Below are 27,993 nucleotides of genomic sequence, written 5' to 3' on the forward strand. Positions count from 1 at the left end.
AGGATGGTTGGAAAGGTTGCGAGGGATTTTATAGTATACCAATCCAACGATGGTATCGCCGGATTTTTGAAGAGTATGGTCCATAAGTAAAGAACAGAGCAGTGCTCATGTGGGGAATAGAAAAGAAAAGCTTTTGTTTGCCAGACTGAGAGGGATGAGGACAAAGACATACACTTGTGGAGAAAACGAGAAAGAAAAAGAGCTTGAGGGGCTTGAGCTAAAGAAAATAGGTGTGTGTGCGAGCGGCGAAGGAAGCGAGAGAGGTTCAAACCTCGAGAGAGAGAGAGAGAGAGAGAGGTGAGCTGGAGGTTTTAATGTGGCCGTTTGTCGTGTTTATGTGGCTGTGGCGCTGCTCTCTCCTGCTCTCTGTATTGATGGCAGTGCAGCCAGGCTGTAATTGATGGCGGCATATTGCTGTACTCCGGCAAGTGTAATGGGCCGAGACACAGAAGCAGAGAGCACAGCAGGAACCCTCTTTAACCCTTTACGTGCTCACACACTCGAACCCTGAAATGTGTGTGTGTCTCTGTAGGGAAGACGACGGGTGCCACATTTATACTACAGGTAGATTAACTCCTCTCCCTCTTTTGTAACCCCGCGTTTGCTTTAAAGCATTAATTATCAATTCAAAACACCTTGTGCATTGTGCAAGTTTTGAAGTTGCACACAAAAGACAGATCTTCCCTTCCGCAGATCTCTGTTGCTGCCATAAAACAAAATGCTTATATTGTTACATTGTTTAGTTTGCTAGTCTGCTTTGTTTAGATGTACTTTTAAAGTGATCCGATACTTGAAAGCTATAGAAATCAAACCTATCTTGGTGGAACTGGTGAAAACAGGCAGTCATGTGATCTGTACATGGCAGCACAAAGGGACAACCAACTTTTATTAGGCTACTGATAAGTTAATCGTTTGAAATGTGTGCATATCATTTTGTCAAAAGTTCTTGAGGAGTAAAACTTTTGGAACGAAATTACTGAGTGCGTCTCTAAAGAAATATTTTGGGTTAAGTATGAATGAACTGTAACTTCTACACCTGTTAAAAATGAAATTAAATCAATAAAAGTAAAAAATAAAATAATTTATCTAAGTTTTTATCAAATATTTTATTTCTTTATACAATTTGTCTTGGTGAAGCTACCAGTAGACAGAAAAAATATATATAAATAATAAGTAAAATTATATTTTGGGTATTGCACATTTTCTTTTTTGATTGCAGAAGAATTGGAGGCATTGTAACTGTTTGTGAGTTTGTACTTTTCTTGTGCCTTTTTTTTTTCTCTCTAACCTGGAATATTTCTTTAAGACATATTTGATGACTGAAACGCATTAGCTTGATTTTATTTTTAGTAAGTGACATGAGTGAAAGGTGTTTATTTATGTTTTTTCTTTCTTTTTTTCTTTCATAGCTTGCCATAGCACTCTGCAAACTGACAAAAGGTGAGTCTTGTTTGGGTGGTTACCTGCCTTCCCAAGTCAGCAATAGGGGGCAGTGTGTCTCTACTGGCACTTTAGCGCTCGGATACTGAGATTGTTGGTACCTCATTTCCCCCCTCCACATATGCCCTGCCTGTGGCATCATGCTCCTATGTGTGAACATCTTTGGCAGCGTGGAGAGGGAAGGGCCCGTCAGCCAGCACGCTCCCACTGCTGTGAACATATTTGTTTGCTTGACTGTTTGTTTCTATTTCTGAGAGTTTGACTTAACCTTAGTCATTAGCAGGGCAGATTTATGGTAATTTTCATTGTTTATTTGCATGTTTATTCATGGAACTTTATGCTTCCATAGTGGTGATAGTGATAATTTATTCAGAGACAAGATCTCTTAAAATATGTAATATCATAAGTCAAGGCTTATAAGTTAACATTGATAATACTAGAAAGCCATAAAACAAAACTGTTAAACCACTATTAGCTAATCATAAAACATATATTTATACATACATAAACATATTTACTCACATTTGTCGATATCCAAGCGTGAGCAAGCAACAAAGAACCGTAGGCCAGCCTGTATGTCTGTAGACTCACACCGTAAATGAAAAACTAGCCATCCTTTTCAATATCCAGCTGACATCCTCATCAAACAAATGTATTTACTGTACAAGACTCCATTCTCTTAGTCTGAACACTATGAAACAATATTGTGCTCGCTGTTTCTCAGAGCACACAAACTAATCAAAAGTACTCCATGTGTTTGCCAGATAATGACTAGTGAATAGATCTCCTCATGTTATTTACACAGTACATGAAAACATGCTCTTTTCAGCTCTATTTGCAGCAGATCATAGTTTTTTTGATAATGATTCGAGATTTTAGAAGTCAGTGTGTGCAAAAAATGATAGATTGAGCCCATCATTGCATTTGTTGATGAAATCACTTAACTCATGAACATCGTATATAGTAATATATGATATTCCTACTAACATCACAACTGTTAAGAATTTAATAGAAGTTAATAGAGTAACTTATATTTTAGACATATTTTTTGCCACGTCAACTTTTTTTTTTTTTTTCAAACGAAGCCTAAGTAGAACTGTTGCATCAGCAGTTTTTAGCAAAATGATTCAGTCGAGTGAATGATTTAATGATTCACTGTTATTCAGCTGTATCCGAATATCCATACTTCACTGTACAGTAGACTGTAAACAAGTATGTGTAAAGAGCTGCATGTCCGAATTCACAGTATGCATAAAGCAGTAAGCAAAAAGTACTGTAAGGACACTTGAAGCCACTGGAGAGGATTTGAAATGGCAGTAAAGCAATGCAGCTGATGCTGGGTGGTCACATGACAACAACAACACGATGAATGTACTAAGTCCAGATTACATTCATACTACACATATTCATACTGTATAGAACATATTTTATAATGGTAATGAAGTAATTACTTCAAAAAAGATACCTACTCAGAGAGTATGCGATTTCGCACACCATACTTAAATATATGGTAGAAATAGTAAGAATTTTATGCTAGTATACTATATATAGATTTGATTAAGTGAATAATTCAATGATCTACTCTTAAGTTTAATTCCTAAATGAGTCCGTGATTTTGAACAAATCAATTCAGTGAATGATTCACCCAATGATTCAGAAAAGAATCATCCAAACAGAACGAAACATTGAGAGCAAACAATTTGAAACCAACCTCCGATTTTAAATCTTAATGTTGATCTGTTTTGTCTCTCGATGTGTTTTCCCGCTCCGTCCATCTCACCCTCATCCACCTTCTGGCATTTCCCCAGGTGTTGAGGCCGAGAGAGGAAGTGCTATTTTTACTAGTCTGATCTCACACCTCTCTCTCTCTCTCGCTCTCGCTCTCGCTCCCTTGTTCCCTCACCCTCCCCCTCGGCGTGAGGAATATGAGGCACGGATGGGTCTGACGAGAGAGGCCTGGATGTGCATGCACACACACACATATGCTTTCAGCCCTCCGTCAGCTTTTGATTCAAACCTGTGAAGGTATTCAGGTATAACATCTGTTATCAACTGTTCACTTTTTTTTTTTGTCTGAGACACTTTTGCTGTCGTTTAATCATCATTTTCTCCCTGTTTTCTTTTTGTTGTACTAGCCTGCATGGTGTAGACTTGAGCATAGTAGGGCTTGCTTTCTCTCTCTCTCTCTCCTGCTGTATGTGCCCTTCCACTCCCCCTCTCCATTACTGTGCGTCTGTAGATGCAGTTTCTGCACACGCTCTCTGGCGTGCTTATCGGAATGCGAGTGCTGATTGTTGGCCTGTCTCTCAGTTTGACTGACAGCTCCGGCTTTGCGGCGGAACGCCTGATTTTGTCAATGTTTGTCTGCGAGGCCTTATCTCCAAAACCTTATATTAACTGCCTCGACAGTTAGTGTAGCCAGTCTCCCTCCATCTCGCTTTCCCTCCTTTTATTTCATCCTCCCTTTTCCTCCTTTCTCCATCAACGTCCTCCCTTCTTCCGTTTTTCGGGATTGACACTGTATCAGCAGTTGTTTATTTAAAAGACTCCAGAAATGTCTCATTTGTGATTGTGATGTTTAACATCATGGGTATCATATCATCCAGTCTCATTTTTAAGATGTGATGATGGCTGAATAGTGGAATATGGAGGTGAGAAGTGGGTAAATCGGCGTTTCAATCGTGTGCATGTAGAGGAGATCCAGAGGTTAGCAGATCACTTCACACTTAGTGAAATCCAATATGCTTTCAATTCTAGTCCTCTGAGTCAATGAGTGGACAGACACGATCTTACAGTCATTGAGATTAAACAATTACATTCAATTAACACAACTCTCTGTCTGACACACATACATATGTGGGTGGTTGATGAATATCGTGTTTTTCATGGATTTATTTTAATCAACCATTGACTTTAGGTTTAAATTTATATAAATGTATATAATTTTAAGTCCATTCTTAATTGTGATGTCAATTTACTTTAACAGATTCACAGTATGTTTTTGAAGGGAAGTCTTTTATACTTACCAGTAATATTATGAAATATGATTACAATTTAAAATAACTGTTTTCTATTTTAATACATCTTAAAATGTAACTTATTCTGGTTTTGGCAAAGCTGAATTTTTAGCAGTCATTCCCCCAATGAAGTCTTTGGAGAAGCATCCTTTAGAGAAGTGTCACAAAAGACAGCAGTTTCATGCGACTGCAAATCTGTGATTGTGTTTTATTAAACAGTGATTTAAAGATCTCAGTTCTATTTCCACACTCATGTGCTGTCATTTTTTTTTTTAAAGACTCTGTTGACAAATATCTAATAAATGTACTCACAGTCTAAATGTGCTTATGTTTGCTCAGTTAATGCTTTTGCTTTAAGAGTATCACTTGAAAAATCTATTTATTATTATACGGCTGTCTGGAATACATGATACTCATTGGTCAATAGCAGTATTTTCTGATCATATATAAACTGTATAACTGACCGCTGGCCCAGGTGACTGATTTTCATATATAGTTGTGCTAGTTTGCTGTCTCTTTTTTTCTTAATGATAAAATAATTTGAATTCAATCGCTATTTCATGTCCATTTATTTCTTTAGCCGTGTAATAAGCAGGATAATGAGCAGTCAGCTGGTCATTATTGCAAAATACTCCTTCGGGGTGATACAAGACCCCTCTATTTTGCAAGTTCTGCAAGTGGACAGCAATAATACAACTCCTCTGACATTGTATTTGTCCTCAGCAGCCCTTAATGTTCATCAAGGCTTTTCTGTTAAGCTATTTTGTCTTAGTTTAACAACTGTCTAAAGGAAGAGAGGGTTTGATTTGACCTGTCTTTCTCAGAACAAAGAGAACTAACAGTCTGTATTCAAGTCCAGTTTGTTGCATTCAAATGCTTTCAAAACCATCCGTCAAGGACATTAAAGACTAGGCAACTTTGTGCTATGTTTCTCAGCGATTATCTTTGTTGAAAAGATTTTCTTTTTAAATAAATGCATGAATTTTCTTTGATGTGGTGACTGATGTAGCAAAGATGTCATTGTCTTTATTCAATTTCGCACAGTCTGTATTCCCATTTCATATATTTTATAAAGAATGTGGGTAAAAGAGGATTTCCTAGGATTCAAACCCATGACCTTGGCATTTCCAGACCTTTCTGTGTGCCTGTCTACCTTGTCTGTATGTTTTCTTTTTTTAAATGAACACATTCTGTTACTCAGTATTCAATATACAATTAAAATGAATAGAATAAACAGAATAGAATAAATAAATAGTACAGTGGGAGGGTTCACGAGCTGTTAATTATAGGTAACTTATAAACAAGGTGGAAAAGTGGGAATTTAATCACTCGGTAATTAAAAAAAATTCAAAGGTGTTTGGAAACCCTGTGTTTAAAGACTTTCATTCATTAACCAGGTGAGAGTGCAAGTCTATCTTTGTCCTGATTATATTTTTATATTTTTAGGCCATGTTTCTGATTTTAAATCTGTATGCGCTTTAATTTAACTAATTAAGCTTGTGTACTCATTAACTCTGAGCTTATGGAACGCTGATTATGCGTGTAGAGCGGTCTATGCAAACTGAGGTGCAAATCTAATGCATTACATGGGATAAATTAAAAGGGAAGTACATGGTTTTGAAAATATCTCTTACTGTATATCTGTTGAGATCATTTACAGAATTCAGGACTTGCTTTAACGTATTATTTCAAAAGGTTACTGCTAATCAAGAAGTCATATTTGCATCCTCAAGGGATGTGCTTGCCACAGCAGTATTCAGATTAGTGGCCAACACATATCCAATTATTAAAATAATATACACAATCTCAAATATGTGGTTGCAGCTTGGTAAAGTACCAGTAGTTTATTGCTGTTAAACCTAAAGTGCTACATTATTTCAAACCTGCACACTTCTTCATATTCATATATAATTTGAACAGAAAACAGAGTGAATTCTGGCTGTTTTGGTTTTGGCGTTCCTTAATAAAATGCTAAATTTAAAAAAATAAATCTCATTGGCAAATGGAATTTTGCTTTCAAAATATGTTTTGTGGCAATCCTCTCAAAATGTTGTTTTGGAGTTGAATGGAGGTCAAAGATCAGTGCAAAATAGCTAAAAACTAGAAAATGTTATCACATTAGTATGTTTGTTCTTTGTTCCAAGATTATATTTTTCCTCATAACAAATTTGAAATATAGAGGTTGTTAAGTATAAACATAATGAAATTCTGATAAGAACTGTTTAAGGAACTCTTTGATCCATGTGGTGTTTTGATTATGTTTATTATTATGTCACTCTGTCAAAAACTGTCAGAATAATCAAACCATTATTTTGAAAAAGGGAATGTCACAGCATAACGGTGTTGAACAGAAAGTTCAAGGGGAAAAAAAAATATTTAGTGAAAACATGCTTATATATAAAATAATTAGATGTTATATGTATTCGGCTGTAACGCATTAAAATGCCTTGGAAATGAATTGGTGCATGCAAGTTTTTCTGATGAAAAAACAAACATTTAAAAAATAAAATTATGGTTTAATTTTTAAAAAACGATGTTGAATTACACTAAATTATCAAATAAAATATGAAAACCTTCCTGTCAATTATAATTGTGGAAACACAAACAGCACAGAATAGCACATATCATATCACAATCCTCATTGTTTTCCTGCACAGTTCTGTAGTGTATGAATGTGTTTGTATAATCAGTCAATCCCCGTGGATATACAAAGGAAAAAAGAACCCTACATTGTGTGTACCTTTGAGAATGTGTGTGTGATGGCGAGAGGCACTGTGTCAGTAGAGATATGCTAACATGCCTGCTTCATTGTGCTGGTGTTGCTGTTCTTTGAGTCTGAATGAATAGAGCTCGTGTCTTTGCGGCGAGAAACATGCCAGTCAGCCCTGTCTCCCTGACCTATACCGTCCCTCACTAAACCTCTCGCACTTCTCCGCATTCTCACACACAAAACCAGCCAATAATAAGGAAGCACTGATCCTGTGACCTCTCCTTCTAACCAGTCACTATGTTTTCTCGAATCTTTCTTCCAAACTGAATATGCAGTGGAGTCAGACTATGTTCCAGTCCGAATTTAACCACCTCAGCAAAGCACAGGTGCTACTGAAGATAAAAGTGTTGGTTACCGTGCAATGTTTTGCTTGAGGTGCTTCCATCCATGACCCCTGTACTGACCTGAAATCAACACACAAACTAAATTCTGAAGGCCACTCTGAATCACGGCATGCACTTGCTGTGGCCTTGAGGCTCCTGTAGATCACAGGGCGATGGCCTCCTCTTGGCGGTTGGTGAATGCATTTCTAAAGGCTGCCCTCATTACCGTCACCCCAAGTTTATTGTATCGGTGACCCGGTGCCTTTTTTGTGGATCGTAGAAGATGACATGTTTTGTAATTTGCTTATATTTTACAGAAGGCTCTGTGAACCAAAATTTGTCCTCCTCTTTTTAGTAGCCTACCTTATTTCCCGTGCTTATGCTTCTGTTTGCTTTCATTTGAATGCAACAAATTTGTAATATTTATATATTAATAAATAAATAATAGCATTTTACATAGTTTCTTATGCATAAATAATAATCATCTGTTCTTTATCCTCATGTAATCTTCTCAATTAATCAGATGATTCTATTGAAGCCCATTTCCAGCATGGAATAAAAATAAAGATACTAATAATTGCGACTTTTTATCTCAAAATTCTCGCAGTTTTCATGATTCTGGCTTTTTTTTTTCTCAGAATTTTGAGTTTACACCTGACAATTCTGTTTTTTTTTTTTGTTAACTTTTCTTCTCAGAATTTTGATATGTCCCAATTCTGATTTTTTTTTAAACATCTGAGGTTACATCTCTACATAGATAATAATTTACAATTACCTTTATTTACTGCAGTGGTGGAAACAAGCTTCCATACTCACCTGGCAAAACTGATTTGAATGGTTTGTTCATGAATCAAACTGATACGCTTCCTGTTTTTTCTCCTCATCTATGTATTCCTCTCTCCTCTCTTTTCACCCTTTTCCCGCCGCTGCATCTTTTTCCCTCCCTTGTCTTCCCTCCCTCTTTTTCGCTCTCTCATTCCGTGGCTTGGTAGTGATTGACACTTACAAATTACCCCGCGGTGGAGGCATTGTGTGTGACCCTTCTCTCTCTCATCTCCAGCGAGCCTGCCGTTTTGTCATCTAATTACTGTGAATCCCCGGCCTGTTCCCCGCTGCTGAATTTTTAATGGGCCTGCCTGCCTGCCAGCCTGGCTGTCCACTCCCCAAACTCAAACACCCCTAACCCCCTCCTCTTCTCTCCTCTCCTCCCTCTTCATCCTTCTCTCTCCCCACCTGACAGCCTGGTGCTCTCTCTCTCTCTCTCTCTGTCTCTCTCTGTGTCTCTTAACTTGTGTGTCCTCATTCAGTCTCCTCTATCAGTCTTTCTCCATGTTATCAAGGTGTGTCCTCTCAGCCCTGGTCATCCTCTTAGCGCTGACTGAGCCGCCCACCTGACAAATCTGCCAGCTTCCTGTTTCCGCTCTCTATTTTTGGCTGTGCTGACTTGTTCTGTCCATCCATCCATCTGGAAGTCTAACTCCATATTGTCATTCTAGCATTCAACCTGTCTGTCCATCCATCTATCCATCCATCTGTCCATCCATCCTTCTATCTGTCATCTATCTATCCATCAATACATCCATCTATCTATACATCTCTCAGTCTATCTATATATCTATTGTTCTATATGTCTGTTGTTCTATCCATCTATCATTTGATTTTATCGTTCTATCTATCTATCTATCTATCTATCTATCTATCTATCTATCTATCTATCTATCTATCTATCTATCTATCTATCTATCTATCTATCTATCTATCTATCTATCTATCTATCGTTCTATCGTTCTATCTATCGTTCTATCTATCTATCTATCTATCTATCTATCTATTCATCCATACATCCATTTGGAAGTCTAACTCCAACGTTCTGTCGTTCTAACGTTCTTTGCATCCATCCATCCTTCTGTCCTTCTATCTATCCATCAATACATCCATCTATCTATCCATCTTTCTATACATCTCTCAGTCTATCTATGTCTATTGTTCTATCTATCTATCTATTGTTCCATCTATCATTCTCTCTATCGATCTACCTATCCATCTATCCATCTATCTATACATCTCTGTCTATCTATGTCTATTGTTCTGTCTGTCCATCTATTGTTCCATCTATCATTCTCTCTATCGATCTACCTATCCATCTATTAATCTATAATTCTATCATTCTCTGTCTATTGTTCTATCCATCTAGCTTTCTAACATCTATTGTTCGGTTGTTCTATCTATCTATCTATCTATCTATCTATCTATCTATCTATCTATCTATCTATCTATCTATCTATCTATCTATCTATCTATCTATCTATCTATCTATCTATCTATCTATCTATCTATCTATCCACTATATATTGTTCTTTCTATCTTACAGTTTGTCCTCTCACAAAAAGCATACTATTGCATCAGATCAGAAAGGCTACAGCATCAGACAGGCCTAATAAATTCAATCCCAAACAGTAAGCTGTATCTTACTGGAGCAGCAGGCAGCTCGTCTGTGATCTACAGCCCCAGAGTGGCTGTAGTTCTGCGGCAGAGATGTGAGATGAAGAAGATGAAGCGTGGTGCTCTGATTCGGCCCAGGACTTCCCAAGATCCCTTTTTTTTCACTCTAGAGACACCCACGCTCAGCATACAGCACAGAAATCAGGACCCTGTATGAGAAGCCAGCAGGAAGGAAAAAAAATCAGAGCTCCCACAATCCCCGGCAGTGTGTCACTGGGTGCCTGGGCTGTAGCCGGCAGGAAGTCCCCTGTCGCTGGCACTGGAGTAGCTAGAAATCATCAGACCTTATCGGCCTGATGTTAGAGAGAGAGCGAGAGAGAGAAAGAGACAGAGGAGGGAAAAAGGACGGGAGAGGAAAAGTGATCGAGAGACTGAACATAAAGAAAGATTAATGTGAGGAGGTTGGAAGGTAGTAAAGGGGAAGGGTTAGCAAAAAGAAAAGAGAGAAAAAAACAGGAAGAAAACAAAATTGTGACGCATATTAATGGTCCCATGGTACAGTAACTGAGTTGAATATTAGCGATACACTGTCCAGAATTTACTGGCAAATGCATTGAGGAAATTGTTGTCAAATCTGGAAACACTATTAACTGAGGTTAATTTTTGAAAAGTTGCTGAAAATACACCATATGAATACTATGGCTATGTCTGAAATCAAATACTTCCCTATAGTAGCCTATATGAAAACAGTATGGCAAAAGAGATGTATGTCTGAATTCTAATTATTCGAAAAACAGTAGGTGAAAAGTACCCGGATACTTCTGGTGAAATTCTGAAGTGCACATTCAATGGACTATCCCATGAGGCCACAGGAGAGGATTTGATATATCAGAGGATGTGATGCTGGTAACAACATGGCAGGTTTTATTCATACTACTGTATTCATATAGAACATACTTTTTTAACGTCATGAGGTTCAAATTCCAATCAGTATATGATTTCAGAAGCACCATATGAATTCAGATATACTATCTTTTTCAAAATCTGTATTTCACACAGGCTACTGTGTATAGAGGGATGTAGGCCTATATTCAGACAGGAAGTGTGACAGTGATGTCAGCAAGTGGTGTACCAAATGTTTTTCTATTGCAATGTGTGCTATTGAATCTATTCGTAACAGTATATGGATGTATTATTAATCAGACATTTAAATGAATAGCAATTTAATATTTCAAAATACGTTTGTTACATGCAGTGTGAGAAAATATGAAGTGATGAAAGAGGAAAAAATATTTTATTTTTGTGAGAAAATGCAACTATTGCTTTCCCATTCAAGACGGTATTCGAGCCGCACATCACCAATATCAATATTTCTATTCTAGCTGTAGCCGCGCTGTATGAAAAAAAAAAAAAAAAGTTGAGCCAACTTAAAATTTTAAGGCAATCAGCTTCAGCAGATTTTTTGAGTTTTCTCAACTTGTTGTTTTAAGTTTATACAACAAAAATTTGAGAATCTCCCACAAAATTGCTCACAAGTTGAGCAAACTCAAAAATCTGCTGAAGTTGGTTGCCTTAAAACGAAAGGACGCGATAGACAACTAGCTCTGTGCTGTTCCGTTCACAAAACACAGGTTTACTGAAAATTCTATCAAATTCGGTTGTCATTATCGTTACTGAACTGTGTGTGAATGGTAACCGTTTTTATGTGGCCTATATTCTACTTAGTTTGGTTTTAATAAACTCTAATCCCCAAGTTTGAGCAACAGGAGAATGACAAAGGAAAAGGGAGGCAAAATAAACGAACAAATAGACTAAAGAGAGAGAGAAGAATAAAGAATTGCCATGGTCTGGGTCACCCGTTATGGTGTCCAATATTTCTGATTAAATTGCTATATATAAAGCCCTTCCTACATAATGTTCAATGTGTATTTGAGAGATAGGCAAGAGAATGCGACAGTGGTTTGGAGTCTGTTTACCCTGTTTATCAGGTCTGTGGTGGGCAATAACATCATAATGCTTCGTTTGACCGCTCTATGGCCTCCTGAAAAATAAATAACTCGGCACTGCCAGGGGTGTTAGATTGAGTTCATGTTTAACGGGGCACCCTGCCCCACGGCCCCCTGGGAAAAGGGATGGGGCGTGGCCACCGGGCCCAGAATGAGCTCATTACTGTGTCATGGGTGAGGAGAAATATTGGCCTCATAAATGACTGAATGAGAGTGAGAGAGTAGGATGGAGAGGTATTGGGCATGGAGCGATAGAGAGAGAAAAGGAAAGGAGGGAGGAGGGAAGGAGAGGGGAAACAAATGACTTAGCCTGGAGAGATAGCAGTCAATCAATCATCTTTAAACAAAAGCAGTGCTGCCCCAGAGAGCATTTAAGAAGTGCTTATTTAATTAAAAGTCCTTCTCTCCATATTTATGGCCATCCACCTTCAAATATTAACCTTTTGGGCCGGGACAGGCCCTGACGAGTGAAAGGGGGGTTGCAGAGGGGTCCTTTAACTGCCTATTCACAATAGATGTGGATGTTTTGTCAGCTCTGCTATAGACTAGTGTGTAAATGGGTGTTGAGATGGCTGTCCAGGGACTATTGTGGCTCGATTGTATGTTGCTTTGGTTTGTTTTTAGTTTATGTGTTTATGAATTCTCTTTAGCTGTTTAAAATAGTTATATTTTGACAGAGCATGCACCCAATAAATTAGAAACTGAAAAAAGAAAACCAAATTATTGACAACTTTTTGCCAATTAAATGTTTGTGCTTCTTTGTTTAAAAACATCAACACACTGCCTTGGCAATAGCAGGTTTATTCATTAACTAAAACTAAAGCTAAAACCATTAAAAACATTTTCATTACTTAAAATAAATATTAACTGAAATAAAATGAAATATCAAAAAACATATTTTATTTTTCAGCATTTCTCATTTTTATTTACTTTAAATTGAAGCACTAAAATAACCAAAACTGAAGTAAAACTCAAAACTAATACTTAATAAAAACTATATAGACATAATAATAATAAAAATGACAAAAACACTCAACAAAATTACTAAAATTCAAATGAAAACAGAAAATATAAATATAAAATATAATTCAAAATATTACCAAACATATAACAGTATATCAATGATACTAAAACAACACTGATCAATAGACAATGCACATATCTATATGTGAATTCTTTGTGTGAATTCTGAGTGAATAGAAATATGTAAATTTGTTTATATTTTGTGCTATCATTTCCATTTAATATTAAATTGGATCATGTCATATATATTGCCACTATAGTAGCAGGGATTCGGTTGCCTGCAACAATGGTTAATTCTACAGTTTAGCAATGATTATACATAGTTTTTATGTGGCTTTTTGGAATACATAACACTGGTCAATAGACAATGTACATTTTTTGTTTTTAGTTTTTTTTTGTGTGTGTGTGTGAACTGGGAAAGTCATGTAAATTCATGGGTTAATTAAGAGTTGTGAACTGTGGAATAATAATAATACATTTTTTAAAAATCTCAAATTTACAGAAAAGTGTTGAGTCTTTGAATATTGTTGTGGACAATGGATGAAATGGAAAGAGAACCCTCCTTCAGGGTGAAAGAAGATGCCTACGCTTAAAGTTGAGGTTCATTTTGCGATAAAAAACTGGCTGAATATACATAACCCCAAACACAACTGACCACAGAATGCCATGACTGACCTATCATCAAGTATTCAAGAGAGTCATATTATAAGATGTGGTATTGCATTTTCAGCCTGGAATTAGTAAATTGCTCCAGTTGGTTGCTGAGTGGACGCTAAACAGAACTTTGATTCCCACTGGTCCCAGGACAAACCAAACTCCACTCTACTTTCATTACCTGCGAATCAGCCAAAGTGAACTTGGCCCAATACAAAAGAGCAGCTTCACCTGGCATCAAAGTGCAGCGCTGGGCATCAAACCTCTTTTGAAGCTGGAGGTTTCGGTGACTTTGCTCTCTGTCACACACCATATGTTTGCACCTTCTGTACCCTCTCAATACACCCTGCGTACCATCTGCACATGTCCCCCTTGTGTCAGCCTACGTGTATATGTGTGTGCGTTTGCTTGCAACTTAATATATCTTAGCACAACTCTATACAAACTGTTTTCATATACATATACACAGGTGTGTAGACAGCTAGACTAATAGGTGGTATTTAATTATGAGTAGCATCCTCACGGTAATGCAAATAACCAATGAAAACACAGATACTGCTGGTTAACAAATTAGCTATTCAGTCTGTCGCGTTTCGCCTTGAACTATTAACGTCACATAAAATTACTTTGAAAACAGCGGTTCTCATAAAGAACACTGAGGTCACACTTACAAATGTATGAATTGCTTTGCAATTGATGCAAAATATGAATGTCTTCCGATGCTAGACCTTTCCTCAGAATTTTTCTTTGGCATTTTTTCGATTACTTTCAAGTAACTGGTGTCAAGGTGATCTTTATTACAGTTCCCCTAAAGATCACATGAGTGTCAAAGAAGAGGTTATCATTAACTGTAAACATGTTCCGCTAATGTCTGACAACCAGAATGCTGTTCATTTTGAACAGTATGTCTGTAGTTTTATGTTGTAAAACATGTATTCTTCTTTAAAAGCGTGCTGTTACTATGATTAATACATTTTTCTGTTTAATTTACAGTGATTGATCAAAAATAGCAATTTTGTGAAATATCATTTCTTCTGTTTTACTATATATTAAAATATAATTTATTCCTAAACTGAATTTTAAGCAGCCATTACTCCAGTCTTCAGAGTCACATGATCATTCAGAAACCATTCACTCTCTATAAAAAATACATAAAAATACGGCCCAATGTACTGTTAATATGAAAGAATTTCCGTATAATTTTTTTTACAGGTGTTTTACCTGTATTTGGAATTATGTATTCCATTGTGTTTTAGGATTAAAGGAAATATTCATAAATTTAGCAGAAAATGTACTGGTAATTTCCTGCCAGAACATTACAGATTTTTCATTTGGTGCTCAAGAAACCTTTCTTATTATTATCAATGTTGAAAATAATAAAAGAAAAGCTCAAAAGAAAAGCATTTATTTGAAATAAGATCAATGTAAAAGTCACTTTTGATCATTTTAAAGCATCCTTGCTACGTATTTATTTCTTAAAATAAACAAATATATATATATGGTAGTCTATTTTGATTTTATAGCTTAGCTATATATGATCAAACTTTATTACAAGGTAAAAATAAAGTAAATTAAAATTTAGTTTATTGCTTTTTGATAAAATGGCCTTACCGTACCATACCATAAACCTGGCTGGAGAGGTTACAGCTTCAATTTGTTTCAACTACAAAACAGCCCATCGTGTCTGAGAATATATTCTCAGTATTGACTGACGAATCACACGTTACCTTTCAGCCCTTTATTTGTTCATTTTCCCTTTTAACAGAGTAGCTCCTTTGCACTGACAGGTCTTTAAATTATCTCTACATCCCAAACAGGGTCATTTTAGGTTGTGCGCATCTGAATATTTGACTTGCCATGAGGAAAGAAAATTATGCAACAAACAAGCGAGAAAAGGAACATGATATCCCAGGGTTTGAATTCGACAGCCAGGAAATTAAGTGGTACATCTAACACATTTCCAGAGTCCTAAAAAATGAACAGCTGCCTCACTCAAAGAGTGCGGTAATTGGGTGAGCCTCTTTGACGTGTTCCCACCTAGCGCCGGGCTGTTAAGCCACCACATTCTTTATGAATCATATTTACTATGACAATATTCGCAGCCTTGCTCGCTCGGTGCTAATGCATTCAGCTCACTCCTCTCTCCTAACTGGCACCGGATTCACACGCACAAAAAAACACAGACGCACACACACAATCAGAAACCACAAAAAAATACACTTACATCAATAGAAAAGTATACACAACGTATATCGAGCAACATACACAGAATAAACAGATTGTATCATCTGTCAACACTTTAGAGGTGCGTGGAGGCCACGTGTTACAAAGTGGCAATGTTCTCTCGAAACCTAGTGAACAATTCACAGCGAATTTTGTCACCCTTGCAGATGCGAGTCTCCTCACATTGTGGTATTGAGACGGCTGCTCCGTAAACTGTTAAAGCTAGCAGAGACGACGTGCCATTATAGATTCATCTTATTTGTCAGTGGCCTTCTCACCTTACACCTGAGAAGAAGATGGGTGTTGTTTTTTTGCATTATGTTGTAGTTTTATTGTAAGATCTGGGTTCATTCTAGATCTGTATTTTCCTGCAATTCAGGTTTGTTCATTCTGTAATGCATAAACTAGTAGGCGTTACAAGGACAAGCTGTCATCAGTCTGGTATTAGTTAACGTGCTGCTAGAGAAAGAGTCGAGGGAGTAGGTGGAGAGCAAACGAGAAAGAGTGACAACTAAAGGAAGCTACGAATCCAGGCAGAAATGACATGCACTTTTGAAATAAACTTTTTGCAATAGACAGGCCAATATTTCATGGGTGGAGGCACGCAAAGACAGCGAGAGAGAGAGATGATGGGAAATGTTGCTGTGAAAACGTGCTAAAAATGAGATGTTTCTCCCATATTATATGGATATCCTTACCTCTGCTCCTCCCACGAGCAATGCATTTCAACAGCATGCAGTATTCAAATTCAAAATTCTTAAAAAAAATGTGAGGGAACTAAAAATAAACTAGATTTTGACTGGTTTTTTGGTGATGGAAAATGTGCAACAATAACGCTATTGTGTTGTGGGTGGTTGAGAAGTGATTGCTAAAGTTGGTAAGTTATTGGTTACTGGTTTAAACCATTGGTTATGCAATTCTGTTTTGTGAAGGTGCAGTGTTGTTATATTAACTAAATGGTAACACCTATACTATAACTAGTATAGGGGCCAATTCTCACTATTAACTTATTAGCATGCCTATTAATAATTAATAACATATTGGCTGTTTATTAGTACTTATAAAGAAGATATTCTGCATGACCATATTCTACATCCCTAATCCTACCCAATACCTAAATTTAACAACTACCTTACTAACTAGTGACAAGCAGCAAATGAGGAGTTTATTGAGGCAAATGTCATAGTTAATGGTTTGTTGAATTAGACCTTAAAATAAAGTGTGACCAACTAAATTTAAAACTAGTTGAATAATGTCCAGTAATTTAAGCTGAAATCAAATATAGATATTAGATGAAAATCTCCAACTAAATTAAAGCTATATAGAAATATTTAAAAATATTAATAATAATAATAATAATAAAAACAACAAACACAAAATTACTACAACTTCAACTGAAATTAGCATGACAAGTGCAAATATATAACAAATCTCATTCAAAATATGAATAAATAGTATAATAGTACATAAAACTAAAGAAAATTCAGAAATAAAAAAAAATCATATAAATTAGAAACTTACATTTTCACTCATTTTTCACTTCATAATATACACTACCCATTGAAAAGTTTGGTTTTAAAGATTTTTTCTTGGTTTCCATAAAAAAAAAAAAAAAAAATAAAATATATATATATATATATATATATATATATATATATATATCATGAGCACAACCGTTTTCACCTGTGAAAATAAGAAATAATTATTTGAAAGTTATTTGTAAATAGAAGGTTATTTGAGTCCCAATTCAGCATATGGAATGATTTCTAAAGGATTGTGTAATGTGTGTGTTGAAAATTCAGCTTTACCATCCGAGAAATAAAATATATTTTAAAATATATTAAAATAGAAATCAGTTATTTTGAGTTATAATAATATTTCTCAGTATTATTGTTTCACTGTATTTATGATCAAATAAATGCAGGTGTGCATAAGACTTCTTTCAAAAACCAACATTTCTTTTTTAATTAAAAATAAAAAACCTGAAAACATAAAAATAAAATATCACTCAAAATATTAATAAGTAGTGTATAATATTATATAAACAAAACTAAATAACACTAAAGGTGTGGAAATTACTCACCTCAGCTTTAAGTGTTTCACAAATTTGTCTTTCTGACACGCTCGCTCTCTCTCTCTCTCTCTCTCTCACTCTTGCTCTCTTTTTCTCCCCCTTTCTATATGTATATGTGTGATGTCGCCATCAGTGAGATGACTATCTTCATCTGTCATTTTACACTTTTCAGATCTACAAATACAGTTTGTGTGGATTGTGTCGAGTGGCATGTGATTATTTCAAATATACATACTCAGCATATTTGTATGCCTGTGTGTTTCATATACATTATTCTCTGTTTGTGAATTCTCCTCTCAGTGTTTGGTCTTCACTCTGTACAATCTATAGCAGATCAGTGCCAAATATTTACTTTGGCAGGTGAACACAAATGGTTTTCGAGGGTCTGCTTGTGCCACACATTTTAACACCACTTTCTGACAGCAATACAGTGAATGCTTATGGATGCGTATGAAAAACACATAATATATAAGTGAGCTACATGAATTTTGACAACAAAATTAATCAAAATGCTTGCAGATTCTTTTTCGAAAATGTTAAGAAGCACATTTGAGTACGTGACTGTAGGTGCGTGTGTGTATCCATGTCGAAGTGTGTGTGAGTATGCAAGACTCTGGGTATCACTAGAGAGCGTGAAGACAATAATGCAAACTGACACTTCAGAAATGAGAGGGTGGTTGCCTGGCGACCGTCACTGGGGTGGTTGTTCCCGCGGGAATAGGGTGAGATGCAGTCTAAATGATGTTTGATTAGAACTTAGATCAGTTAGGCGGGCACAGACATGTCTGACGACAGGAAGTGGGGGGGTGCTATCCCAGAGGTCTGTGTAACATACTCTGAGAGAGTGAACATGCAAATGCACATTTTCAAGGTTCACTTCTTGTATATATTATGGTACATTGCAACATTAGAATGAAAGATGATCTTCTGTGAGAATCAAGGTTTTACCTTATTGCACCTGTGTCACTTCATTTTCTACCTTTCTCTTCCTGTAGATGGAGCTGCATTGGAATAAACATAGCAGTACATATGTGACCTTTGACCTCTTCAGTGGACCATAAACTCTTCATTTAGCTCATTTTTGAGGTATGGATTTGGGCCACTCTTTGCTTTTGTGTAGCTGATTATATAGTGTGTCAGATCAGTATGTTGTCCAAACGTCAGAGACGACCAGTGAATGTGTTTTTTTAAACTAAGCATTTTTCTAATTTAGTAAATTTTTTCTTTACAAATTATGGGTTCGGTAAGTTTCTTAATGTTTTTGAAAGAGACTCTTAAGCTCACTGAGGCTGCATATATTTGATCAAAAATACAGTAAAAACACTACTATTGTGAAATATGTTTTACAGCTTAAAATATTAATTTTAATATTTTTAAAATTTAATTCAGTGATGTTAAAGCTGAATTTTCAGCATCATTACTCCAGTTTTCAGTGTCACATGATCCTTCAGAAATCATTCTGATATGCTGATTTAGTGCTCAAATAACTTATTTCTTATTATTTTGAAAACGGTTATGTTGATTGATATTTTTTATGGAAACCTTGAAAAAAAATTACTGATCTGTGTTATTAGCGCAACAATTTGAGTGAAAAATTAAGTCGAAAAATAAATTTATGTGAATTTGCCAAATGAATTTTTGATTTGCCCTCCCAACAAAATTCAAGCTGCATGAGCTCCACGAATTTGTATAAACCCTGATGGTTATGTTCTCCTGCATGATTTGAGATGATTCAAAAATGTTTAATCTTGAGCTTCAACAGAAGCAAGAACATCAGAACAAAGGTTTGCATGATCAGTGTCATAAATTTGCTTATTTGCTTAGTGAAAATCCTTTTTATTAAAAATCCTACATTACATTTCGAATTCCATATTTTCAATGCGGTCTCAGACTTTTGAAATCCATTGTGTGTTTTATTCGAGAGTACCAATAGTAAATATCTGAATAGGATATATAAATATATTAAGTTATGGAATAACGCAAGGTTGAGCTCTTTTAGAACTTGCAGAAAAAAATATTTGTAGCATATTTGCTAAAATTGTAGTGGAATAACAGCATGAGAGCAGAAAAGGGAGAACATTTGAAAAATTCTTGCAAATGCTTAAAAGAAATGGTGAGAACTTAGAAGGGTATAAAGCAGAAATGAAAAAAAGAAGGCTGAAAATGTACTTAAGACCAGAAGCTTTGCATTTTTAAGTTTGTGCTTTCTGGAGAATGAGGAAAATAGAGTGACGAAGAGAGAAAGAGAGGTGAGAACAACAGGTCATGAGGTGAATGTTTTAGTGCTGAGTAAATATGTGTGAGGAAGAATATTTTCTCCCACTAAAATTCCTTATTTACTGTTTAAGATTCATCTGTGATAAGATAAATGAAAGACTTTATCTTCATTGATCTGTTCAAAAAACATGAACATGACTTACCTCCCTCTGTATTAATAATACACACACAAACACACGCAGAGATGCACTCACTCACTTAGTCCCACACCTAGACACACGCGTACGCCCGAGCACACGCACACACACGCGCACTGGCAGCAGCAGCAGAATTGAATGCGATAGGGAAGTGAAAAATGATTAACCCGGGGTCAGCTCTCAGCCTCAATCTCACCAGCGCTCAAAGAGCAGCGCAGACTGATTTAAACTCGTCATGTTCCGCCGCACACATTTGCATATATTTATTAAATTCAGCTTGCACCCAGGAATAAAATAAAGCAGACCAGAGAGAGAAGGGGGAGTTGGGGGACAGGCAGAAGGGAGAATATTTAAACGAGGAGTGTTACGGATAGATCTGCCTTTTCATTCATTGTGGAGCTCATCTGAAGGTAGTAGAAAGGGGGAAGACATGATTTTGGACTTCTGCGAGTGTTCTTATAGAGAGAGGGGCGGCTCAGTGCTGGCCAAATCTGATCCTGAGTGAACAGGGGGTGAAGTGGATTTTCGGGCCTTTGGCTTTTGACAAATGATTTGTGATCAGTCTGAAATATTATCATGTTTATATGCTTTATAGATTCTAAATGAATAATCTAAATAAAAAATGTCAAGCAAGTAAAATAATTGCACATTCAATCGTTTACAAAAATTGTACGTGCGACTGTACACAACGCTAACATTTTATGTACGTTTAACCTATATGAAAATGCGCAAACAATTCTACACAAGAATTGCATGCACAAGTATATGCAAAAAATGCACATACAATGCAGTTGCACGCAAATGTAGCATGTACCGTGACATTTAAATAGTATGTAAAAATGTACGCAAAATTGTACACACAATTATAGATTACGATTATTTTGTACATTTATATGCAAAATGCACTACCATTTGTTCACAGGAATTGTTTGTATATGTAAAAAAGGTACATAAAGTTGTATGCAAATATTGTATATACAGTTACATGTAAAAAATTGTATCTACAACTGTATGCGAAGTTGTACATGAAATCACATTAAAAAATTGTGTACAATTAAAAAATATGCAAACCATTGTACACAGAAAGTGTATGTATGCAAAAAAATTTACAATTGTATTCAAAATTATACATACATAGACATGGCAAAATTGAATGTACAGTTATATGTAAATAATACTTAAACATTTTACAATTATGTGCAAAACTGTCTATATATATATATATATATATATACACACTGCCGCTCAAACGTTTGGGATCGGAAAGATTTTTAATGTATTTTAAGGGAGTCTCTTGACTTTTCTGCTCATCAAGGCTGTATTTATTCAATCAAAAATCACAGAAAAAAACAGTAATATTGTGAAATCTTATTGCAATTTCTAATATTGGTTTCCTATTTTAATATACTTTAAGATAGAATTTATTTCTGTGATGCAGCGCTGAATTTTCAGCATCATTACTCCAGTCTTCAGTCTCTCATGCATGATCCTTCAGAAATCATTCTAATATGCTGATTTATTATGAGTGTTGAAACGGTTGCGCAGCTTCATATTGTTTTTTGGAACCTGTGATACTTTTTTCTTTGATTCTTTGATGAATACAAGGTTAAAAAGAACAGCATTTGTTCAAAATAGAAATCTTTTCAAAAAAATGACTGAACCCAAACTTTTGAATAGCATTGTATATTGTAACACTAAATTTATTTTTTAACTTTTTATTAGTCAAAGAATCCTAAAAATAATATCACCCGAAAAATATGAAGCAGCACAACGGTTTCCGACATTGATTATAAATCAGCATATTAGAATGATTTCTGAAGGATCATGTGACACTGAAAACTGGAGTAATGATGCTGAAAATTCAGCTTTGATCACAGGAATAAATTATATTTTGAAGTATATTAAAATAGAAAACTGTTATTTTAAAACAGGTTTTTTATGTATTTTTCATCAAATAGATACAGCCTTGATGAACAGAAGAAACTTCTTTAAAAAACATTACAAAACTTTTGAGCAGCTGTGTGTGTGTGTGTGTGTGTATTTACACACAATGTATATACAAACATTGTACTCCAACATTATTCATAGAGTTATATCCTAAAGTTGTATAACCAAAATTTAATGTACAATTGCAAATAGTATGCAAAAATCTGTTTCAGCTGTAATTGTGAACGATCTGATTTTACTTGGCATGGGTGTTTAGTATTAACTTTCTTTTGTGGGTTGTCAGAAATACTGCAGTCAGGTTTAACAAAATTGCCATCTGCACTTTATGTAGGTTTTGTTTTTTAAGAGTGAATAAGCTGGAATTATGGCTAGCTTTACACAGTAATGTTTCACTTTGAGATCCATATAAGTCTGTCATATAGGGCTTCCTGGCAGCGTTGGTCGACAGAATGTTTACACTGTTTTCATTTTCATTTTAAAGAGGGATTTTATATGGCATCTGTCCACTGGGATTAAGATGAGGGCTTTAGGTGAACATATTCAGTTCAAACAATTACAGCTGTCGTGCTGGCATTTACCCCTTTAGCTCCAAACGTTGGGAGCAGTAGTCACTCGTGGCGGTGCGAAATGCCTCAGAGACTCTCTATACCTAGCCTGCGCTTAATGTATATGATATAAACACATACATAAGTTCATATGTTGTCACATATGTTGTCGCTAGAGCTGTTAGGGTGTAAATTTCATCGTGATGGTGTTTATAAGTGCGTGTGATTGTGGGTGTGAGAGCATTACGGCGTTCTCTCAAGGTGGTCGCGGGACCCCAGAGGCGTGTGACCCCTGTGTGCCTCCAGAATAATCCTTTTCTCCACCTCCACATCCACAGCCTTAAATATACAAGCGTCGGGAGACAGAGGACAAACAAAAACAACAAACAAACAGCAAATCAGAGGAAGAGAGAGTGAGAATGAGACAAGGAGACCGAGACGGGAGAGAGAGAGACAAGTCTAAGCTTATACAAACGCTGCCAATGCCATACTCCAGTGCTCTCCTGGGCGTCGTGCCAAACTCCGGTCTCTGTGGAAACCGTCCCCGTCAGCGATAGGTGGCAGGATGGATGCCAGCATGGCAGAGACGGTGTTAGGGCTGTTGGCAGCTACCAGACTGGGTGGATTGTACGTGTGTGTGTGTGTGTGTGTGTGTGTGTTTTAGTTAGGCTCTAAGACCCGCTATGTCTGCCAGGGCATGCGGATGGTGCCAGGGCTGGCTGTTGTGCAGCTGTGCCCAGTGTAGGCTTACCAGACCTGGGCATCCCCACTCAGCCTTCCCCTGCTGCTCCACTCACAAGTACTCCAGCCATACTCGGCTACAGCGCCCCCTGTGGTCTAACAACTCCGCCTTTCCACGTCAGCTATAGAGAGCCATTCCAGTCTGGGTTTCCTTCTGTCTTGAGGTTATTGCCCTTTCTGTTACGCTTTCCAGTTTTTGAACTGTGTAGAGGGAAGCATCCGCATTTAACACTGAGCTCAAAGTTCAGTTCATTTCAACTTTAACCCTATTTGCTGCTGACATTTCGAAACACAGCCAAAGATTAGCAGACAAATTGCACAGGTGATTTTGACAACTTTGCAACTGTCATTGTGATTTTCACATTTGATTTCGCCTTTTTTTTAGATCAGTGGTTCTCAACTAGTTTTTGTTAAGTTTCCAGACTGAACATCATAGTTGGTCGGCATAAACCATATTAACACTATTTTTTAAAAAAGTAATTCTTATTTTTATTCTGTAAGGAACTTTCTATTCATCAAAGAATCCTGAAAAAATACATTAAGCAACACAATTGTTTTAAACATTGTTAATAATAAGAAATGAGCACCCATGAGTATATTATAATGATTTTTGGAGGATTAAGTGACACTGAAGACTGGAGTTATGGCTGCTGAAAATTCAGCTTTACATCACAGAAATAAATTACTTTTTAAAATATATCCAAATAGAAAACTTGTTTTAAATTGAAATAATATTTCACAATATTATTGTTTTAATTTTGATCAAATGAATGCAGCCTCGATGAACAAGAGAGACGTCTCTCAGAAACGTTAAAAAATCTGACACCAAACCTTTAAATATTATAGTGTATTATTGGTGCAACTTCAAATCTTGCAAGTTTCCCTATATTTAATATAGTCTGTCATATTTTTACTTGTTGTGTAGCTTTGTTCATGCCTTCAAGAGTGAAAGCATGTCATGCAACATGTGTATTATCTGCCTAACTAATTTCTGCCAAGTGATAGAAAAATATATACTAAAATAAGTTACTTTTTTTTTCTCTCTCTCTCTTTCCTAACTGTATATGGTCAAATGATCGGTAGCAATATATTTACAATAAGTGGTGTTTTTCCATCTAGTGTCCGTGACCCTATCAACCCGCACAATTTACCAACACACCAGATAAAACCACTGAACAAATCAAAAAATATTTAAAAACGCCCTTCTTATAATTTAAATTCATCAAGAAAATAGAAGTTGTTTTTGATTTCTGCAACGTATCAAAGGCATTGGCAGGACTTTCTTCTGCTCTAATCTCAAATGCATGTTTTCCCTATTTACTATGCACCCAGCCTGCTTTCTTGCTATCTAGCGACCTCGTAAAATCACCTTACTGTGACACTATCTGCACAGCTTTTCATGTGGAGGTCAAAGCGGAGCGTGGCGTTTGCTTTAAGAGGTGCATTGAAGCCCTGACGGGAGTCATGCAAAAGTGCTCCTCTGGCTCAGTGCCTTTCCTCTTCTCCATCTGCACCTTCTCTCTGTATCATGTGCTTGTACAAGACCAGCTCACTCCTTTACCTCACATCATCCTCTCATTTCCTCCCCTCCTTCTCTCACTCAGCCCTCTTTCTCCCTCTTTCTCCACCTCCACCCTTTTCACCCAGTCTCTGGTACCCAGCCATATGTGTCAGCTGTGCCAGCACCCCTCCCCTCCCCTTCATCCTCCTCCTCTCAGCCCCCAGGCCCCGGACCCCCCGCGTGCGCCACCCCCTCCTCTGCTCTCCCTGCGAGGCGCTGGCTTTGTAGGCTAATTAGCAGTGAAATTGGTGAATTGCAGGCTCGGGCACACATGCACAGACACTTCAGCTGCAGCAAGCGCCACTTTAGGCACTGAAAGGACCCTGGAATACAGAACACAAGAGAGAGAGAGAGAGAGAGGTGGAAGAGGGGTGAGGAGAAAGAGAGAGAAAGAAAAGAGAGATGTGAGAAGAGCGAGAGAGTTTTTCCATATGACTGGACCGGTTTGGACTCTTTCTCTCTTTCATACTATCCCAAGCTGCTTTAAGTTTTATCTCTAACACCACATGCATTTCATGTAGTTCATTTGTCATATCCTGTCTGTCAACCTGTTGTTGTTAGTTTTTAGGTTTTTGTGATGGTTTGTCGTCATACACAATCTGTTGGTTCAGTATATAATGTAACTTTGGGAAAGATGGTGTATACCATGCAACAGTGGAAACAGAGCTTTTGCTATAAATAATACAAATTCCAAATTAAAGGAGAAAATAATCAAATAAAATAATAAAATGTTTGATTATTAACATTGAAAATAATTAAGTTTGATAAACCAAATAAGGGAATTAATTTAAATGGTTATTAAAATTTTAAATAAAATCTTTTTGAACTTTTGCACAATTATGAAAGATTTTGGTCGTACCGTTGACTGCAAACATTGTAAAAAAAAAAAAAAAAAAAAAAATATATATATATATATATATATATATATATATATATATAGTTTATATAGAGAGAGTTTATATATATATAGAGAGAGAGAGAGAGAGAGAGTTTTGCAACATGGTGCTCAAAATTTTCATAATTTTCAATTAATTGACCTTTTGAAGGACAGCCAGTGATTAGCAGGCTTTTATATTATATATTTTATTTTATTTTATTTTAAATTAATAATAAATTTAAAATAAATATATTTTATTTATCTTCATTATTTGGACAGTTGCACAGGACACAGTAAGTCTCAAGGAAAACCCAAGTGTTGGCACCGATAGCCTTGAGGTCAGTGCGCCGAGTCGCCGACACACAGTGCCATTGAACTGTGGGCGTCCCGAGTTCGAATCCCGGCTCAAAGACCTTTCCTGATCCTGCCCCCCTCTCTCTCTCCCAATTCGCTTCCTGTCAACTCTAATTTATCCTGTCACAATAAAAGGCAAAAGTAAAAAAAAAAAACATGAATAACCAAGTCGTATTTATAATTCCACATACCATGTGCAGTACCTGCCGAGACAGAAAGGTTTAATTCTGGAAAAAAATGCTCTGGGTGATTTTTCTTTTCTTTTTTTTCTTTCTTTTTTTCCCATCTACAGCAAGTGTGTGAGTGACTGGAGTAGTGGCAGACTGATGGACGGACGTCGTCCCTCTCTAATGATGGCTGAGAGAAGACACCCATTCCATCATCCCCCTCTCATCTCCTCTTCCCCCAATCTCATCTGATCTGATATTAACAGGCAGTATTAAAATCATGCAACGCCTTAACAGACTCATTTAAAATTAATAACTGGTAATTATAGAGGAAGCTGGTTCACAGTAGCTTGGGAGGGGGAAGGGACCAAAAGATGGAGACAAGGAATAGAGGACAGTGAATCTGGTCATAGCTCTAGTGTCAATACTGAGCACGTATATCATATCACTTCTCAAATTAGACCGACTGACAACCCTCCTACATTATTTATTTACTTGTTTTGAAGATTTTTGTGACTTGTATTTTAAGAAGTCTTCAAGGGATAAAATTTTAATTCTATCATCGTTTACTCACCCCTCATTTTAATATCAAGAAGATATTTGAAAGAATTCTGGTAACCAAACAGTTAACGGTAGCCATTGATTTCCATAGTATTTTATTTCCATGCTGTGGAAGTCAATGGCTACCGTCAACTGTTACCAGACATTCTTCAAAATATCAAAAAATGCTCGGCAGAAGAAAGAAACTCATACAGTTTTGGAACAACATGAGGGTGAGTAAATGATGACAGAATTTTAATTTTTGGGTGAACGCTGTCCCTTTAAGTAGTCTTAATCAGTTGATTAAATTCTGGTTGTAATCAGTATACATGTGTTGATTTTTCAGCTTGCAAAAGACTAAGTCTTTGTCTCATATTCTCAATGTGTTTGGAAATGTTATATACCATATACTATAGTATGCACTACATAATGCATGCTATCCAAAATAGTACATGAAACAATATACACAATGATAATCTGCAATAATGTGTTTTAAACAGTAGTATGCAACATGTCAATTTGCCACATGACCATAACATGTTGCATGAATTTAGTGAGTCAAATATTTTTAATTTAATGCAAAAATGTCTTAACTTCTTGTAGTTTGATTCAGATGAACAAAGAAAGTGGTTAATTTCAAGGTTATAATTTCTGGTTCTTTGTTCACACTTGAAACGGAAGGTCAGGTTGACCACATTGCATTGTGGGATATTCCTGTATCAAATGTTATAGGTCATCCATGCATAAAAAAAAATTTGCTTAATGTGCACAGTATACATTTTCAAGTACAAGTAATATGGCAATATGCCATTCTGAACATACCCAAAGGGTCTCTGTCTTATGCAATCCCACATTTCCTCTGGGACTCTGTGTAC

The 27,993-nt window shown here is 36.3% G+C and overlaps 1 long non-coding RNA gene across 1 annotated transcript; it reads left to right on the forward strand.

The window, feature by feature from the left end:
• Positions 1 to 27,964, forward strand: LOC131529154 (uncharacterized). Its single transcript, XR_009268013.1, has 4 exons — positions 1 to 564; positions 1,410 to 1,440; positions 18,968 to 19,058; positions 26,704 to 27,964. It is a non-coding gene; the product is annotated as an uncharacterized LOC131529154 (long non-coding RNA).
• Positions 27,965 to 27,993: the final 29 nt, after the last annotated feature.

This window comes from Onychostoma macrolepis, chromosome 21, assembly GCF_012432095.1.
Source record: "Onychostoma macrolepis isolate SWU-2019 chromosome 21, ASM1243209v1, whole genome shotgun sequence".
Lineage (NCBI taxonomy): Eukaryota > Metazoa > Chordata > Actinopteri > Cypriniformes > Cyprinidae > Onychostoma > Onychostoma macrolepis.